The sequence below is a fragment of the Neovison vison genome, chromosome 7 (genome assembly GCF_020171115.1).
Source record: "Neovison vison isolate M4711 chromosome 7, ASM_NN_V1, whole genome shotgun sequence".
In the NCBI taxonomy this organism is placed as follows: domain Eukaryota; kingdom Metazoa; phylum Chordata; class Mammalia; order Carnivora; family Mustelidae; genus Neogale; species Neogale vison.
In genome coordinates, this window is record NC_058097.1 from 50,171,126 (window position 1) to 50,190,321 (window position 19,196).

Consider the following 19,196-nt stretch of genomic DNA (forward strand, 5'->3'; position numbering starts at 1 on the left):
GGCAGTTGCTCAGTGTAGTATACTGGACAAAATACATAAATACTGGGGGTGGAAAGGGGGTGATACCTCTCCTCTGTTTCCCATGGATCCCACTTTGAAAGTGTTTTCTAAGCAAACCAAACTACATTGAGGGAAAATTTCCTTTGCCCACACTCTATCAAAGGTACACCTAACTACCCATCAGAACTTCTGATCAGGGTGAGACAAGCTGTTAATACTGAGTACATTAAAAAAAATTTTTTTTCGGGACGCCTGGGTGGCGCAGTTGGTTAAACGACTGCCTCTGGCTCAGGGCGTGATCCTGGAGTCCCGGGATCGAGTCCCGGGATCGAGTCCCACATCAGGCTCCCAGCTCCATGGGGAGTCTGCTTCGCTCTCTGACCTTCTCCTCGCTCACTGTCTCTCTCTCTCAAATAAATAAAATAAAATCTTAAAAAAAAAAATTAAAAAAAAATTTTTTTTCGTGGTTTTTTTAAGATGTTATTTATTTGAGACAGAGAGAGAGAGAGAGAAAGAGCACAGGGATGGGGGCAGAGGGAGAGAGAGAAGCCGACTCCCCATCCCAGCGGAGGCAGGGAGCTGGCGGAGAGGCAGAGGACCCTGGGATCATGACCTGGGTTAAAAGCAGATGCTTAACTAACTGAGCCACCCAGGTGCCTCTAGAAAATTATTTCTTTTTAAAAAAAAAAAGAAAAGAAAGAAAGAAAATGTTTTTTCTTAACAGCCTGAAGCAGAGAAATTTGATGTTTGGGTTGACCTCTGAAATGTCCTCCCAAAGGACACACGCAATTTACATTTAGTTTTTTGAAATAATAAACATACTTTTGAGTCTCCAGTGTTACAGGGGTTCCTGGGTCACTGCCACCCCTTCTTAGGTGATATGGTTTGCATCCTAAGCCCCAGTCAGTGTTGAAAACACAAAAGAAAAATGCAGGTCAGGGTTTTTGGTTACTCAGGACTGCCACCTGAGTTAAGCTTTAGGGCAAAATTTAGGGTCCAAAGGTATGTTGTCAACATTCGGTACTATGTTTGAGCCAAAGCCGGCACTCTGCCATCCTCTTCTCCCACTCCCCTGTCTCTCACCATCTTCCACCACACCCATCTCCTCTCTCAAATAGCCCAAGCTTGCTGTTCCTGCAAGGCCTCGGCTTCCCATGTGCCTTCTTCCAGGGGCCCCTTCTTTGTGCCCCCTCATAGCTGCCTCTTTCTCATCATGTAGGCCTTGGCTCGGAAGCTGCTTCCTCTGGGAGGCCTCCCTTGGCCATCTCAAGTCTGTCCTCCCAATGCCTGACCAGCCCCTCTCCTCCATAGTACCCCCTTTTATTTATCTGAAGTAGGTCCTTGGGTTGCCTCCCTCCTGGAAGTTGAGCCCCACGAGTACAGGGATGGTGCTCTGTCCTGTTCTCCAGCTGATTCACAGCGCCAGGCACTGCACTGAGCCGGTCTTCAGTGAACACTGGTGCTTGATGGTAACCTGTTTCTCCTTCCCTCCCACAGGGGTCATCACTCACTACAGGCAGAGCTTCAGACCAGGGACCGGAAGCTCACAGGTGGGTAAGATATTGAAGTTCTTCCCTACTTCCCCACACTGGCCTCTCCCAGGGACCCTCTAGTAGTGAAAGAGTTAATGCTGGCCTGTGTCTGCCAGCGCCCACATCCCCAGGAGTCAAGTTAGGGGTAGTTGCTTGGAGCCAACAAGATGCTCATGAAGCACTCAGCTGAGCCTCTGACTGTGGTGGTGTAGTAGTATGCGTGCGGGACGCACTGGCTGCCATGATCACTGCACGTTTGCCACCGCCACCACTTAACCTTGGGCCTGCGCTGTGCTGCACTTCGGGGTGTGCACATATTCACTCCTCCAATCTCCTAAACCAGACTTGAGCAGCATCCAGGTGGGAACCCAAAGCTTCACAACCTACCTGTTGCTCTGTGGCCCTTGCCTGTCTCTCTTCTCATGGCCTCCCCTCTTTGTAGCTCTCCTGTCCCCACCCACAGCTGCTGTTTCTGCACCCAAATGTGACCTCACTTGTCGCTCATGAACTCCAGGTCTGTCTCCCGCTCTGGCTCATTACGCCTGTCTGGGGCACTTTCCTTCCCATCTCCCGGTCCCCTCCTTCCCCAGAACAGCCACCACCGCATCTCATTTCTGCCTGTGGAGGTGGAGGGACCACACTTTCCCCTCCCTGGGGCTCTCAGAAGGAGAAGGACAAAGAGAAGGAGGCGATCTCTCTGGGACTCTGGGACTGAGGAAAGGAATTTTTACCTTTTCTCTCTACCCCAAGTCCCAAGTTTGTTGCCTGACTTCTTGGTGGGGGAGGGGGGACAAGGAAGAGGTGAGATTTCTGCCCTAATTTCAGCACTTGGAAGGAAATTCAGTGTCCTGAAAAGGCTGCCTCCTTTCACCCCCCTTCTAGGTTTCTTTACCCTTAATTTACAGTCTTTCAGCAGAGTGGACAGGGGGAGTTGATGGGGCAGAGAGAAGGCAAGGTGACCTCTGGGGTTCTGCATCCTCCCTCCCCCACTCCCTGAACCCGAGGTTCAGTGTCACTTCACAGCTCTAAATGTGTCCCCAGCACCCGCTGCCAACACCTGGGGGAGGTGAGAGGATGAGGGTGGGGAGTCCATGGGGTTTTGTTCTCTGCCCCCTTCCAGGCGCCTCCACCTGACAGGTCTGGGCCAGGGAGGGGCCCTTTCAAAATAACCTTTCCAGAGCCCAGGACTCCAGATTTGGATCCTGCCCTTGATCCTTTAAGAGCCCAGTAGCCCAGTGTGCTTGTATAGAAAATGGATCCTTCTCTCTTGGTGCTGCATTTTGGGGTGCAGGGAGGCACACGGGGGGTTGGAGGAATGAGGAATGCCCCGCATATCTGTCCTCAGGCTCCCCCTACCTAGTGCCTTCAAAGTTCCAGCTCCCAGTCTTCTGTCTCCCTGGCCCTGGCTCTTTCCTCTCCTCTACCCCACTATGGGTCTTCCTCCATCCTCTGTCCTCTCCGTTCTGTCTAGCTGAGTTCCTCCCTGCCCTCTTCCCCGGTTCTGCAAGCTTCCCTTGGCTCTTAGCTCTAACAGAGAGCACCTAGACCTCTCTCCCCACATTGTCTGCAGAGGAGGCCTTCTTTCCTTCCTCCTCTTCTCTGCTCCTGGGCCTTTTCCCTGTCCCTTAGCCACTTCCCTCTGGGGCCTCTTTCCTCCTCCTCTGTCCATTCCCTCTTCCCCTGTATCATCTCTCTCTCCCTTCCCTCCCACATTCATTCTGCAAATATTTACCTGTGGTGTACTAGGGCTTTCTCCACCCCTTGCTTCCCCTCAGTCCAGGACACTGTCCCTCCCTCTCCCGTCTCTCCATTTCTCCCCTCCACTCCTCCTTCTCTTCCTTCTCTTTCCTCCCCCTCTTACCTCCCCTCTTTCCCTCTCCCTATCGATTTCCTTCCTTCCTTCTCTTCTCCTTCCCTCCTCTCCTTTCCTTCCCTTTTCCTTCTTCCCTCTGTTTCTTCCACCCTCCACCCTTACCCCTTCCACCCTCTCATCCCTCCCCCTTTCTCTCCCTTAACCATCTTCTGCTTTTTTCCCTCCCTCCTCTCTCTTCCCCCTCTTCTTCTCCCTCTCCTCCTCTCTGCCCTCCCTCCCCTCTCTCCTCTCCCCCCTCCTTTCCTTCCCGGGCAGCCTCTCCCCCCCCCACCCTCCCGGCACCCTCCCTCCCCTCCCTCTCGCTCCCCCTCCATCATCAGTATTCCGCTCCCGTCTCCGCCGCTCTCGGCTGCTCGCGGTTGCTGCCGCACCGTCCGAGGCGGGGGCCGGGGCCGGGGCCGGGGCCTGGGGGGGTGGGGTGGGGGGAGAGCGGCGCCGGCGGCCCGAGGAGGGAGGAAGGAAGGAAGGAAGGCTGGAAGGAAGGAAGCAAGGAAAGAAAGAAGGAAAGAAAGGAAGGCAAGAAGGAAGGCGGGCGGAGGGCCGGCAGGCGAGGGCGCCGGGCCGGGCGGCAGGCAGGCGGGCAGGCGAGCGAGGAGAGCGGCCCCCAGAATCTCATTGCTGCCACTGCGGAAACCCCCTCCCCATCCAGGAGCCGGGGAGGGGGGAGAACTCAAGAGACCCAGGCCCGGCCGCAGCCCCGCCCCCCGCGCCTCCCCGCAGCGGGCCTCGCACCCCAAATCCCTGTGCCTCATTGGGGGGGTCCTCCCCCCATGGGCCGGGCATGCTGCCCCCCAGAAGGAGCCCCTTTCCTCGCTGTGAGTAGCCGTGGAGGGGCGCCGGGTGGGGGCGGGAGGCAGAACCGCGGAGGGTGGATGGGGGGCATTCTCTTAATTAGGGGACCGTGGTCTAAGGCCTCCTCCGGGATGGGGGGGGTCGGTGGCAGAGGACAGTGGGCGGGGCCTGATGGAGAGCCGAAGCGGGTGGGGGAGGCAGTCGGGTGGGGGTTCTCCCGGCCAAGCGAGTTCTGTGTTGGGGGTCGCCACTGCCTTGGGGACAGGCAGGGTGGTGGTGGTGGTGTACGTCCGGCAGTCGCTATGCCTATCGAGCTGTGGGGCTGAAGATGTAGGCTTGGGGGGGGGTGCTTGATGGGTGTAGATGTGGGCCCCCCTTTCTGGGGTGGGAGCCCGAGTTCTTCCCCCACCATTGCCCCTCCCACCCTCCACACCGCTGCTGCTTGGGGTGGGGGGGCACGCCAGTGATGGGGAAGGGGGGAGAGGCGGGCACGGGGTTTCCTTGGTGACCGCGCCTGGCAGGAGCGGTTGCCTTGGCAACCAGGGAGAACCGGGGAGTTTGGGAAGTGAGAATGGGAAAGACGGAGGGGGTGACTGGGGAGCGAGACTACCCCCTCCCCAATCTTCAGCCCTTTTCCCTCTGGGGTCCCCCAATCCCTGCCGGTGGGCAGCAAAACCCCTGTCCTTCCCTCTTCTCAAGACCCGCTTCCTTGACCCCATTCTGCTTCGGGGGGGCCTTCTATCCTTGGGCATGTGTCTCCGGGGAACCACTACCTCCCTCCCTCCCTTACCCTCCTTAGCCTTCTCCTCTTGGGGACCTACCCTCCCCCCCATTTGTTGGCTTTCCACTCTCACACCTGCTCTTCTAAGACCTTCTAACTGTACCTCATCTTCCCTTCAGGGTACTCTGCCCCCAGAGACCCCTTCCCTTGACCTTCTCTCCAGAAGACCCCCACTTTAGCCCCTCTCTCCTCTAGCTTCACTCCCTACCCTCCCTACCTTGTTCTTCTCAGGAACACTTGTCTTCTCCCCTCTCTGTTTAGGATCCTTGTGGGGGCTCTCCCTAGCACTACCACCAGCGTGTCTCTCACATACCCATCCGTGTCTGGGGTTGCCTTTTATAACCTCTCCTCACTCAGAGACCCTGGCCCTGTCTCCCTGTCTGCCCGCCGCATGGAATCCCCCAACCCCAGATCCCCCATTCTGAAAGCCCTCCTCTCTGAAGCCTCTCTTTCCTGCCGCTGCCTCCTTCCAACTCATCAGTCCAGGAGCCCGTGGCCCAGGCTCTGTCCAGGGTTCCACCCAAGTTTGCGGGCCCCCACTTCCACGAGCTCCTCCCTTCTCTCCTGCCAGGCTCCCAGCCAGTCTCTCTCCGGGGTCTAACTTATCATGCCCACGATGCCCCCTTGCCCACCTCCCCATCCCTTTCTTTCTGCCACTCCCATCTTGACCCTTCTCTCCCCACCCCCTCCTCTGCTGCTCTTCTGGAGCACCCTCTCCTTCTCCCTGCCCTGCTCCCCGCAGCCTCAGGTCCCGCTCTAGTTCACTTTCTCAGGGTGGGGAAATCCCCTGGGGAGAGCCCAGCTGGGAAGGGGGAGGGGCAAGGGAGCCTCAGGGCTGCCCCACAGCCCCCTCCCCATCCCCCTCCCCAGCTGGGAGCTGCAGTCGAGCCTCCGCAGCGCCCCATTGCTATGCGCCTCACATCCTGAGTCCCGCCGCGCAGCCGCCAGACAGGAACTCGGGCTCCAACGGCAGCTGGGAGTAGCCGGAGTCGCTTCCCTCCTGGTCCAGGCAGCCAGCAGCATCCTCTCCCCCCTAAAACCTCCCCACTCCCCAGGACCATGGCCAGGATGGGCCCCTCCCTCTTCCGGTAGCATCTTCTGTCTCCTAGCTCCTTCTAACCCGCATATTGCGGCCCCCTCTTCCCCTTCCCACCTTCCTCCCGCTCTTTCCTGGGTCTCCTCTAATCCTGGCCACCCAGTTGTCCACACACGCACTCAGGAGGGGCAGAGAATGAAGCTGCAGAAAGGCATTGAAAAAGACCCTTAGACAAGACAGGGAAGGGTGGGAGCCTGAGAGAGAGGCACAGCTGGTGTGAGAGAGGGGACCTGACTCCCAAACACACACACACACACAAACAATCAGGGTGCATCACCACGGAGCCAGACATACACAGAGTTACTCACTTAATTTCTGAAGAAAGCGAAAGTCAGCCAGGGAAACACACACCATCCACACACACAGAGGAGGAAGAGAAAGAGGGCCAGGCAGAGACACAGGGAGCCACAGACTCAGGGAGGGTGCCTAGCTACCCACGGTGCTGGCAAGAAGGAGCCAGGGAACACTTCAGCACCAGAGGGGCAGGGGCGTTAGGGGCACAGTGTCTCACTGTGAGAGACCCAAATCAGCCCTAGGCAGAGGGTGAGAGCGTGTGAGAAAGACACAGAGGCATGTGTGGGCAGAGGTGTGCGCATGCGCGCGCACACACACACACATATGCTGGCAGCCAGAGACCCAGTTACAAACAGGGCTGTGGTACCCAGAGTCAGCCAGAGGCCAGGAGAAAGACCTGGAGTCATGTGCACATACAGACACACTCTGTCCTTCCTACACAGAGACCCGGAGGGATAGACAAAGACAGCACCCCACGGAGAAGCACGATGGCCGGAGAGGCCTCCAACACAGTCACCTCATGAACTCACACGCACAAAGAGACACAAAGTGAGAGGCATGGGGTGGCCTTGGAACCCTGGGGATGCCGCCCCGCAGGCCGCTGATGCAGCTGCAGAGCTGCACTTGCACCCAAGCTCATCCACCCCCTCACCCCAGCCCAGCTCGAGGGGCACGGGCATGTGCTGACTGCACATCTCCCGCTGGACCCCTGCCATCACCCTTAATCCCACCCAGAGGCAGTTGACAGAATGCACCCTGAGTCAGAGGGCTCCCAGGGGTCTCGTCACTGAGGGGACAGCAGAATTAAGACATAGGGTAGGAGAGGCCACGAACAGTCTGAAAGGTGCGGGCAGAGGGAGGCGTTGAACTCTCTCGACTTCTTCCAGTGCCCTGGCTCCTGCCACAGTCTGCATCTTTGTCTCCTCTCCTCCCCACGCCTGTGCTCACCTGATTTGCCTGCTGGGGTGGCAGCCTTCTCTCCACTATCGCACCCCATCTTTCACCCTTCCCCACCTCTGGTCTGGCATTTCTCTTAAGGTGTCACAGGGACCTCCTGTCTCTATCCAGCCCCCCTCCCATCACCTCTCCCCCGGGCTGCCCTTCTCCCCCTGCAGCCCAGTGACTTCCTGCCGCTGCCTAACCAGCTACACCTTGAATTTATGCATTAGTCTTTCCTTCTCAGGGCCCATCTGCTGTGAAATCTGCCTCAGTTTCCAGTCTGGGCTCAGCACCACCCTCCGCTCCTCTGGGTCACTCTCCCTCACCTACACCAGCCCCTCCGTCCTCCCTGCCTCCTGCTGCTTCTTCCCTGTGCTCACTTTCCCATATTCCTGAGCACTTACCCTGCTGTCCTGTGGGCTGGGAGTGTTCTTTACCCCCAGTGCTTCCAAAGTGTTTTATGTGTTGTCAACTTAAAAAAAAAAAAAAAGTGATTTCACAGAAAAATCCATTCTTGTCACAGGAAAAAAATTGTAACTGTGTGTGGTGATGAATGTTAACTAGATTTGTTGTGGTGATCATTTCACAAATATCGAATCATTATGTTGTACACTTGAAACTCATGCAATGTGCTATGTCGATTCCATCACGAAACATTCAGATTATCAACTTCTTTTGAAAAATTCTCCTTCCGGGTTAGCCATGGGCCATGCTCAGGGGCCTGCTGGCCACCACTCCCCACTCTCCTCCATCTGTCTTACCTGCCTGGCTCTGTAGGCGGCTGAGTTTTCAATCCTGGCTCTTTCCTCTCCTCGTGGCTCTTTTTTTGCCCTGTCACTCTCCCCATGCTGCTTCTTTGGGTTTCTTTCCAAAATCTGGGCTCCTCAGCCAGGGGCTTTACCTGCCTGCTCCTCTTGCCCCATCCTCCTCCCTGGCACTGCCCTAGCTCTGCAGCCTGCTGGAACTGGGCCCTGCTTCAGCTAACCTGCCCCTGCGGGGCCAAAGCAGGAACTCACGAGACCACCAGGGTGCAGGGCACCCACAAGCTCTCCACGGCCAGGGTCAGCTGTGAAACCGCAGGCCCCTTGCTGTGTTCTAGACTCAGTGCTGCATTGAAGCCACCATGTTGCAGCCTGTCCTGGGCTGGTGAGTGGCCTGGGGGGACCACAGACCCCACACTTGTCCCCTAGTGTGGGATTGCCTCCCGGGCAGGGTAGGCTTCCCTGTGTTTTGGGGGATGCATGCATATTTGGAAGTTCATCCGGTCCAAGTGTAGGTCTTAGAGGACAGGGGGCATGGTGGTGGGCCTGGGGCTCTATTCTTGGAGAGACTTCATTAGGTCCTACCTCCAGGTCGGGGAGCAGGTCCCATTACAGAGCTCAGACCCAGGATTAGGTCCTCCATCATCACCTTTTCGGGGTGTAAGGAGCACATCTTTCTTTCCTCTCTGGTGGTGTGCAGGAAACCTCCTCATCTCTGAGTTTAGGACCCTTCCATCCTCACTGAGCCGAAGCCCCTTTCCCCTCCCTTCCAGATTCCGGAGAGTAAGGTGGCTCTGGCAGACAGGGAGTGGCAGAAGAGTAAGAACAGTGGCAAAATGCCCCCTTGTTGCCTGGAAACCCACACGCTCAACTGTTGTCATGGCAGGTGGAGGTGGGGGGCGGGAGGGCTGCATTAGAGGCCTGGGAGAATGGCTGGTAAGGGACCCTGCAGTTGGGGGTCAGGCAGAAGTCCATTCCAGGGGACCACTGGGTCCCCTAGAGGGCTGCCAAGAGTGAGAATGCTGGGTCCAGTGGGGAACCCTGTATATGACCCAGAAGGGGAGGAGGGAGGGAGTGAGGAGGAGCTGGGCCAGCAGCCCAGGCCACTCCCTCCTGTCTCAGCCAGAACCCACGCCCCCAAACCCCTTAGCCCTCTCTCCTGCCCAGGGAGTTGAGCTTAGGCTTCGGAGCTCTTGTTCAAATGCTGAGACAAGGGTCAGAGAGCAGTGCCAGGCCCAGCTCTCCCTGGGGGACAAATCACAAGCAGTAAATGCTGAAATACGCCCTCCTCTTGCCCAGAACCCTCAGACACCGGGCCCGAGGTAATAATAACCATAAGCCAAGCTCTGCGCTAGCATTCTGTGTGGATCTGTTCCATTTACTTCTCATGGTAGACCTCCAGGGGAAGCACAATCATCATCCCGTTAGACATACAGGGAAACTGAGGTTCAGAGAAACTGAGGTTCTTGCCCAACGCCAACAGCCAGAAGTGGCTCGGCTGGGACTGCGAACCCAGGAGTGGGTGGCCCTGCGGATTGCTTCCCCAAGCTGAGCCCCAGAGAACGGACCTGTGGGTCCAGCAGGCCCTCCAAGTAGAAATTAGGGTTGCTAATAATAACAATAATCAGACTGTTAATAGCAGTAGACTCATAGAAGGTTAGACTTTAAAAGAGACATTAGGAGTCCTGTAACTTAAGGGCTCTCTGTCCCTCAGTCTTTTTTATGCCCTTGTTATGCCCCCTAGGGGAAAGGACCTACCCACCCCGATTCTCACAGGGGGCTTTCCTCATGAGGCGTGGGGTATCCAATCCATGTATAGCTGGTGGGGCAGAGACAGAGATTCCCCAGGTGATTCAGTGGGCCCCCCACTCCCTGATATGATCCAGCCAGAAATGCTGGATTTACATATGGGAAGGGGGAGACTGAGTCACAGAATGAGGAAGAGATTTGTTCTTCTGACCCAGTGAGAATAAATAACTTTTAATGCCCCTGTCTTTAAATGCCCAGCACTGGATATGTCACCATGAATTCCCACCAAGCTGGGTGTCATTATCTTCACAGACAGAGCCAGACAGGGACAGAAGGTGGGGGAACACAGTGAGCAAGTGGCGAGTCAGAGTTTGAACCCAAGTTTCCAGGACACCAGCACATTCTCCAGCTCCCCGTCGTCCTAGAGTGATGGTGTGATGGCGCGGAGGAGGAGGGTGTTCACAGTGAGAGAATCATTCCAGGGAGAGCGTCCTGTGTGCCATGCACTGCACCTGGCCCATCACGGATATCGGACCGCTGAATCTCCACCACCGCCACACGTAGATTAGCCATTTTCCCCATTTCACAGATGAGCAAACTGAGGCCCCAAGAAGATATATCCCTTCCCCAGGCTACATGGCTGATAATTGTGATGGCTGAGGTTCTAACCAGGGTCTAGCCCACCCTTGAGCACACTCTTCCCCAGAGCAGGGGGAGGAAGGAGGAGAGTTCCTGATTCGTCCTGAAATGGAGTGCAGGGTGCTCCAGGCCCAGCAGCCCCAGGAAGGGAGGTCCCTCTGCCTCACCCTGACAGTCCTCCCTCACCCTGGTCAGAATTTACACTTCAATACTGCTCCAGTTCAAGTGGTTTTCAACTTTTTATTACTTTTAGTAGTACACATTTCACCACCCCCCACTTTTTAAAGTTAGTTATACACATCCTGAGTAAAGACAAATTGCAAAATTGCCCTTCCAGGGGACAGCAAGAGGAAAAGGAGCCAGGGAGGCAACAGTCAAGGTGGCTGGCCCTGCATCCCTCCCACCTGCAAACTCACCTCACACACCCTGCTGAAGCCTTGGCAGTGACATCTGTTTTGAAAACCTCACACACCAGGCCAGGCCCTAGCTTTTCCTCCAAGCAGAGTCAATTCAGTGGTGTTACACAGTCCCCACATCCCAGGGCCACACAGAATCGCTGAGTGTACACAGAATACAGGGGCCTAGAGGTCAGGCTTCCACCTTGGAGCCTGCTGGTTTAGGTGTTCACGGGTATGGCAAGGATGTCACCAGGCCTCAGTATGCCCATCCGTAAAGTGGACTTGCTATAGTTCCTTTCCTGCAGGCCTAGGATGACACAGGCAGAGCATCTTACCCTCAGTAAAGTTCAGTTCCCCAGGGTTGATCTCCGTGGCTCCTGGAGAGTCCCGTAAGAGCCCCATGAGGTCACCTGGCAGGGCATGGGAGCAGAAGGAGCCCAAGTGTCAGGGACTCAGACAGAACCAGTTCCAGGCAGGACTGGAGTCCAGCTGGACACACCAGGACAGCCACAGCAGCAATTAGAACCACGCTGTCCAATACAGAGACCACTACAGCCACAGCCACGTGTGGCGATTGACATTTAGATTAATTTAAATTAAATTAACTCCATTCCTCAGTCACTCACCACTCAGCAAGTGCTTACTAGCCACACATGCTCATGGCTACCATACTGGCCAGTGCAAAAAAAGAGCGTTTGCAGAGTCGCAGAGAGTGCCACCGGACAGCAACACATGAGGTCCTGGAACAGTTCTCTCCTGGCTGGTAGACAGCTGCTACAGTGTCCCCTAGCCCCTTGCCCTCCCAGCCCTTTGTCATGTGGTATCTTACTAATTCCCATTTCTCAGAGGAGGAAATGAAAGGACAGCAAGGCTGCTAGCAGAAGACTGGCAGCCACACAGGCCTGGAGCCACATAGCAGCCAAACCTTGTATCCTAGCTCACCCTTGCCTGTCACTTGTAAAGTGCCAGACTCTGTCCTGGGCCCCCTGGCTGCAGGAGAGTGTTCCCGATGGCCTGTGTTACAGAGAGGAAACAGGAGCAGAGAGACTGAGGGGCTGGCCCACAACCTCACAGCCAGGGACAGACCGGGGCCCTCCACCACGGCTCCTGGAACATCTGGGAACATGCAGGCTGCCAGCGTAAACGGGCTCGCCCCCTACCAGCAAAGGCTGAGTTTGGTGGTCCTGTGTCCAGGGACCTGTCTCTTCTCTTCCCCCGCCCCCAGCCTCCTCTCCGCTCTCTCCCCTCTCCTAGCTTTTAGAATCTGACCCTAGATCTTTAAGGAGGACTTGGCTTCTCCCTCTCCCTCACCTCCTACATTTCCTCTAAGTTCCACCGCTTTTGCCATTTTGCTGTGTCTTTTCATTGTCTCCCTCCTCTCCATCCCCAAAGCCCGAGCCATAGCCTCAGCTTCTTCCCCTGGACTCTTGGCCCAACTCCTCCCCAGACTTCAGCCTCGGCCCAGTTCACTTAGAGGGGTCTTTCCCTACCCCTCCCCTGCCTCAACATGCCCCCCCCCCCGGCACCCCTGACTCTTAGCCTCCTGTGGAGGTAGGACATCTTTGTGACTGAGCTGGATTCTGCGCAGCTCCCTGACTCCCACCTGCTTCTGGGCCCCCAGGCCTTTGCACCCCGGGGGGATTCTTTGGTCCCCAGCACACCACATCCTTCAGGTTCAGCTTTGACATCACCTCCTCCAGACTCCCCTCCACTGGCCAAGGGCGGTACTTCTCCTAGACGTTCTGGACCCCCACCCTGCACTCACCGTCTCACTTAGCCTTAGTCCAGCTCACTTAGTCCTCACTTAGTCCTCACTTAGTCCAGCTCCATCCAGCTCCCCTCTGGACCACTAACTCCCTACAGAAGAGCAGGGGTCTTCTTGACCCCACCTACCCAGTGCCGGCAGGGGACCTGGCGGTAGGGGACGCTCGCGCACTTCTTCTCATTTGTGCTAGTGTCCACTGAGGCTTTGTTGGGGGCCCCCGCATGTCCTAGGCACTGGGGACAGCAGTGAACAAGCCGGACAAACTCCCTGCCTGGGGAGCTCACCTTCTGGCAGAAACAGACAACAGACAGAACAAATCGCTGTCTGTAGGGTACCTTCTGGCCATCCGAGGGCTAGGAAGGGAAGAAGTGTGAATGTAAGAGGTGGGGGCAGGGCAAGAAACCTTCTTGCTGGCCCTGGAACCGAGACTTGGGGGAGGCAACCACGTAGATGAGTGAACAGCAGAGCCAGACCTCCGGGGAGGTTGGGAGGTGCCTGGTGTGGGGGAGCCTCCTGAGGCCAGCATGGCTGGAACAGAGAGGGTGGGAAGTGAGGGCCATTCAGTAAATATTTGTGAAATGAGCATATGGAAGGCAGTGCCTCAGTGTGAGGAGTTGGGACAATGGAGAGGACAACCCCGCCTCCTCCCAGCCAGTCATCCCCCTGTGAAGTCTGGTTCTGCTGACCATTGACAGCCCCGGGGTGGCAGCTGGGGCAAGTCAAGAGCTGAGCCCCCAGGCTGTTTCCTCAGTAGCAGCTACAAGGAGACTGGGCAACCCTTTTCCCAGGGTTCCCCCATCTCAAAAGTTACAGGACTGTCAATTCTCCGGGCTGTGGGCCTGCTTCCATTTGAAAAGCATTCAGGACAGGGACTGGCTCAGAGGAACACACATGTGAAGTTGTTTCATCCAGCCTGAAGCTGGCTCTGCCCATACCCTCCCCCAACCAACTTAACAGCTCCCAGCCTTGCTCACATGACAGGCACCCAGAGAGAGAAGTGTTCGGCTCTCTCTGGCTTTGATGTCTCTCCACCCTCCAGGCTCCAGGCTCCACTTCCACCCCAGTCCCTCACAGTCGGGAAGTTCTTCTTTAGATCTAACCTCCATCCCTCTTGCTGCGATGGCAGTCAATTTCCTATCTTTTCTCTCACCTTCTGAACTTCCCCCAGAAAAATGAGTATGCCTGACAGGAATGTTCCCTGCTTCCCTTTTCTCCTCACCCCACCTCCCCTGGGCCCCTGAGTTTCCGATCTGCCATCTGCCTGAATCCTCTCAGGCACAGTGCCCGAGATCTCTCAGAGCTTGGGCTGGGGAGGATGGAGAAGCTCGTGAAGCCCAGCCGCGTACCTTCCCCTGGTCTTCAGTTCCCTCTTAGGCTTTCTGTGCTCTCCTGCCCTGCTTATAGACTCCTGCTCTCTCCTGCCCCCTCACGTGCAGGGTCATGGTTGTGTGTGGTGTGTCGGTCTCCAGCTTCTGTCTTTGTTCCCATCTCACTGTGTCTCTGCCCCTTTCTGCCTTGCACGCTTCTTTGCTCTTAGGAGCTTCTTGCATCTCCGGCTCTACTTCGTTCCTTGCACCAGTGGGGGAGAACAGGCAAGAGGCCTCTCCCAGGACGCAGGGGGTGCGAGAGGTCCTGGGCCTTGGCTTCTGGCCACAGCCATCCCCCATACAGGGTGTGTGACCACCAAGCAGTGTCCTCAGCCCTCTGGATCTGCTTCCCGCTCTGTTAACTAGACACGAGACCAGGCCATGGGGAGAAGCCAGTGGCTGGAGGTGTGGGCAGTGTTCGGCACGGCACTGGGTGCAGAGTGGGTGCTCAGTGAACACATCACATCACTGTTACGGATGCAAGGTGGCAAGCAGGGCGTTGTTGCCGGCAGGTCAGGCGACCTCTACCAGCAGGGTGTGGAACAGAGTAGGGCTGTCCCATCCTGTGCAGGGGGCAGGAGGCAGGACCTGCAGGAAGATGGCCATTGTTCAACATGGCCCCCAAGAGACTTCCGAGGGACTTGTGGTTGCTGTCCTGACAAGCTTGGGGGACTCTGGGGTCTTTCTGCTCTGGTGAGGCTGAGCAGGGAGGGACCATTTCCTAGGTGTGCATAGCCCTGGACAAGTGATTTTGCACCTTTGTCAAGGTGCCTTGACTTTCCTATCTGCGAAATGGGGGTAACACCAACCCCTCTCAGAGGGCCAAGGGGAGAACTACAGTTATTGCAAGTAGAACACCTAGAATGGTTTCCAGGCAATGCCGGGTATGTGGCAGACATCACCAATAATGGTGGTGGTGTTATTCAAGGAGTTGATACCACTCAGACATGTACCCCATGCTCAGAAGAAGAAAGGTTAGCTAGCACTCCTGCCATCTGTTGGAGGAATGGATCTGGGGACAGCTGGGGACAGGTATCTTCTTGGCACAAAGCAATATTCAGGAGTGTAGCTCACACAGGTTGTGTCCTAGGTGCAGCTCTCCTCAGGTATGACATTAAGTGGGGCACAAGAGCTGCTTTGGGGACCTGCTGTTTGGGACTCCAGCCTATAGTATCTGGGACCTGGCCACCCAGGTAGCGCCATGGCGTGGGCACGGGCATTAAGTTGAAGGCAGTTGTGTTTGTGGCATATGGAGGTGCTGATTCCTCCAGGCAGGCCTCCTGTGATGGAAGGGGGAGCCTCAGGATCAGGGACAGCTGAGGTATGAACTGAAACATGCAGCTGTTGGAGTGTGTCCTGGGCTGGGAGCGCAGAGTGAGGGAGGTGGGTGGGCGAGTGTGTCTCTGTGTGACTGTATGAGGGAACGTGGAATACAGATGAGTAGCAATGATAACTTTACTCATTCATTCCTTTGCCCAATGTTTACTGAGCACCTACCATGTGCTAGGCACCACCATAGATGCTGGGAATCAAACTGTTCACAAAACAGGCAGTGCCTGCCCTTGAGGAGCTTAGGCTCAAGTGTGGGCTTGTAAGAGGCCAGATGGTGACAAATGTTATATAGAAAAGTAAAGAAGAAAATGTTCTGGAGGTGGTCAGGATGGCCTCACTGAGAAGGTAACATCTGAGCAGAGACCTGAGAGAAGGGAGGCACACACTGGGGACCCTCTGACATCTAGACAGAAGAAAGAGCAAGAGCAAAGGCTCTGAGGCAGAAGTGTCTTCGGTCTGTTCTGGAAACCATGAAGAGGCCAGTGAGGCCTGAGGTCAGTGAGTGAGCAGGGGAGGGAGTTAGTGCTGAAGTCAGAGAGGAAGCCCAGCCTGGGGAGGGAGGCCTGTAAACAAAGGTGATGTCTCTGCCCTTGTACCTCATGAGACTTGCCCGGCTGAGCGGCTGAGTGGCTGTGGAGCTGGGGAGGGGAAGGGTCTGGTTCCTGGCTTGGATGGTGACAGGACCCCTCTGGCTGCCTGTGGGAACAGACTGCGAGGGAGCCTGGGGAAGAAGGAAGTGGGAGACCAGTGAGGAAGGACTCTGATCTCAGGGGGACATGGAGGGATGAAAAGTAGTCAGATCTGCTTGGGTTGCTGAGCATTTAGCTAGTTGGCCCCAAACAGTCCTAGGAGGCCAGTGCTATTATTACCCCTTCTCATAGCATCTATAGCATCTATAGCTACTTGTCTCCTGTGGTCTGTGCATGTGCATTGAGTATAGAGGCAGCATTTGTCAGCATCTACACCAGTGCCTGCACATAGTAGGGACTCAGAAAATTGTAAGCTAGATGGGCCTACAGACTGCCCTACCCTTTTCGCAGAAGTGTCTGGGGAGGTGGCTCTCCAGATCTGGATAAGGTCCAGGGGAGAGGGCTGTATCTGGGGCTGGGTTTCTTTGTGCCATGAATGGGGGCTGGCCCTTGGCTGAGGACTGGGTGACAGTGCTGTTGGCCCGGGTTCGCTGGTATATCAGCAGTGGGGGTAGGAGTAAAGGGTTGTGTGGTGTGGTGAGGGGCTTTGGGGAGTTCCTGGGGTCTGGGGGTGGCTCCTGCAGGGTGACTCTCCTAGGTTGTCTGCCCTTGGGCTGGGGGACAGGTTCAGGGGGGTGGTTGTGGCCAGTAGTGTGAGGTGGGGTCAGCCTGGTTATGCAGCGGAATCTGTGCGGTAGTCTGTGCCACAAGGCCGGGCTTGGCACAGCCCACAACACCCCTCCCCAGGGCAGTCCAGCCGTCAACCTTCCTCCCCCGCTTCCCCCGACCTTCCCCTGCCACCCAGAACCAATGGGTTAATTAGATAACGGAGCCTTTGATTAGCAGGGGAGGGGGAGGCCTCCCGGTGCAGGGAAGGGGGGCCAAAGAGGAGGGAGGAGAGGCGCCCTCCCCGTTCAGAAGGAGAGAAAGAAGGAGGGAGGGGGTGGGGAGGGAGGGAGCTGAGGCACAGCTTGGCTCTGCACTGCCGTGTGACTAGAAATTGTAATCGCGGAGAAAGAGACAGAGCCTGGCCGAGAGAAAGACCAAGACAGACGGACAGACAGAAAATCTGACCAAGACAGGCTCCCCAACCTACAAGAGGGTGATGGGGACAGAGCCAGAGTGAGGAGGAGATGGAGGAGAAGGAGAGAGGGGGCCTGGTCATCCAGAGGGGGACGAGAGAGTGAGGGGGATCCTGAAGAGGGGGCTGGGGCCCAGGAGGTAGTCAAGGACTAGGCCAGGGGACCGGCAGAGAGGAGAATGAGGCTGGGGCACTGAGGGGAGAGAAAAGAGGCTGGCAGTGGGGGGAGAGTGGAGGTAGAGGTGGGGGTAGGAGACAGGAGGAGGCCAGCAGGGAGGGGAGGAGGAGACCGCTGCAGTGGCCTAGGCGCACCTTCCTGGGGTGGGAAGGGCGACCGGCGAGGGGGGGGGGCGCGGGGAGACCCAAGAAGCCCCTGCGCCCCCCCCAGCACGACCTCCTCGAAGGAAGCCCTGGAGAACTGGGGAGGCAGAGCCCCCCTGCCAGCTGGAGGCATGTGGAGGGGGGGACCTGGGGCCCAGGGAGAGGCCCAGCAGAAGCGGAGCCACAGGGGTGAGTGTCCCTCACTGTGGTGGTGGGGGGGGGACAAGGACAGAGATGGCTGAGGGCAAGGAGGGAAGGGGCGGGAGGCCCAGCCTCTGCAGAAGCTGTGATGCGGGGTGAGGTGGGGGGGGATGCAGGCTAGCTGCAGGAGAGATGGGGACAGATGCGGAAGGAGAGACAAGGCAGCAGGCCTGGACCTGGGGTGGCTGCTGCAGGCATTCTGGCCTTTGGGTTCTCCAGCTGCGATTTCTGGCCCCTTTGTCCGCGCTGGCCTCTGGGCCGGGTCATTGCCTATCTTAGGCTGTTGAAAGGGAATGACGGGTGCAGGTGCAGGAGGAGAACCAGCATAGACCCCCGTCACGCTCAAGAAGCAGAGACCCCGTGGGGGGGGGGTCTTCATGAGCGTTCACATGACTCAGGGACAGAGGCACACACAGCCCCGAGGCCCCCAGGTGGAAAAATGAGTCCAGGATACAGACTCAAACCAACCCCTTCCCCCTCTCTGTCTCTCTCTCTGTCTCCCCAGCTCGGGCTCTCATACATGCATTCAGGCACACAGACTACGCACATGCATTTTTATCTGAGTTAAAATGATCTTGAAAACTGCTGAAGGAGGAAGTGAATGTGTGTGCGCATGCGTACACACGCACTGAGCGGGGTGGGGGGGCCGTGTCCGTGGGTCTGAGAGTCCGTCTGAGGATGTGCATGTTTGGACAGACTGCTTCCCTCTGCCCCTCACCCATGAGGAACTTGAGTCTGTGCTGGAACCGAGCCTGCTGATGTGGGTACACTTGTGTGTGTACTTAAGACGCTGCGTGGAGGGGAGGGTGAACCCAGGGCCACAGTCTCCCTCTGCCACCCACTGGCCAGCTCTGGGCTGGGACAAGCTACTCCCCCTCCTAGCACCTCAGTGTCCTCATCTGTCCATTAGGCGTCCTAACAGCTTCCTCCTCTGGTTTCTGTGAGGCTTAAATGAGAACACCATGTGTGCAGAGTCTGGGCTGTAGAAAGGGCTCCCTGGAACGCTGAAGCTATTATTGTTGTAGTTCTTGCCATTGTTGTTATGATCAGCCCATCCCCTTCTGTCTGGTCCTGGCTGCACCCCCCACTCTGCACTCAGAGCCGACCTACCCCCAATCCGACCACTGACTTCCCCACCTGGGAGGCCACCTGCTGCCTTGCCTTGAGCACCTGCAACCTCTGGGCCAATGGGGGTGGGGGGCAGATGGGGGTGCGGCCTTCCCAGGACCCCCTTGGCCACCTCCTCCCCCTTTGTCTTCTCCAGTCTGCTCCCTCTCTCCCAACTCCCACCTCCACCCCATACTGCCTCCCAGCCTCTCCTGCCCACACTTCACCTCCACAGTTGCCTTGTCTGGCACCTCACCTTCTTTGAGTTCCTCCTTTGAGTCTAACTCAACTCTGTGGTTGCTGCAAGGCCCACGGCCCGGACCAATGATGGGTGACAGGAGTCTGACAAGCATCCTGCGGCTGGGCCCCGTGCAGAGGGTGTTTTGTGCTGGGAAACTTGTCTCTTGGCAAACACTCCTGGGCAGGAGTAGGATGAAGGGACAGGAGGTCCTGCAGGCAGTGAGAACACATGGATGGGG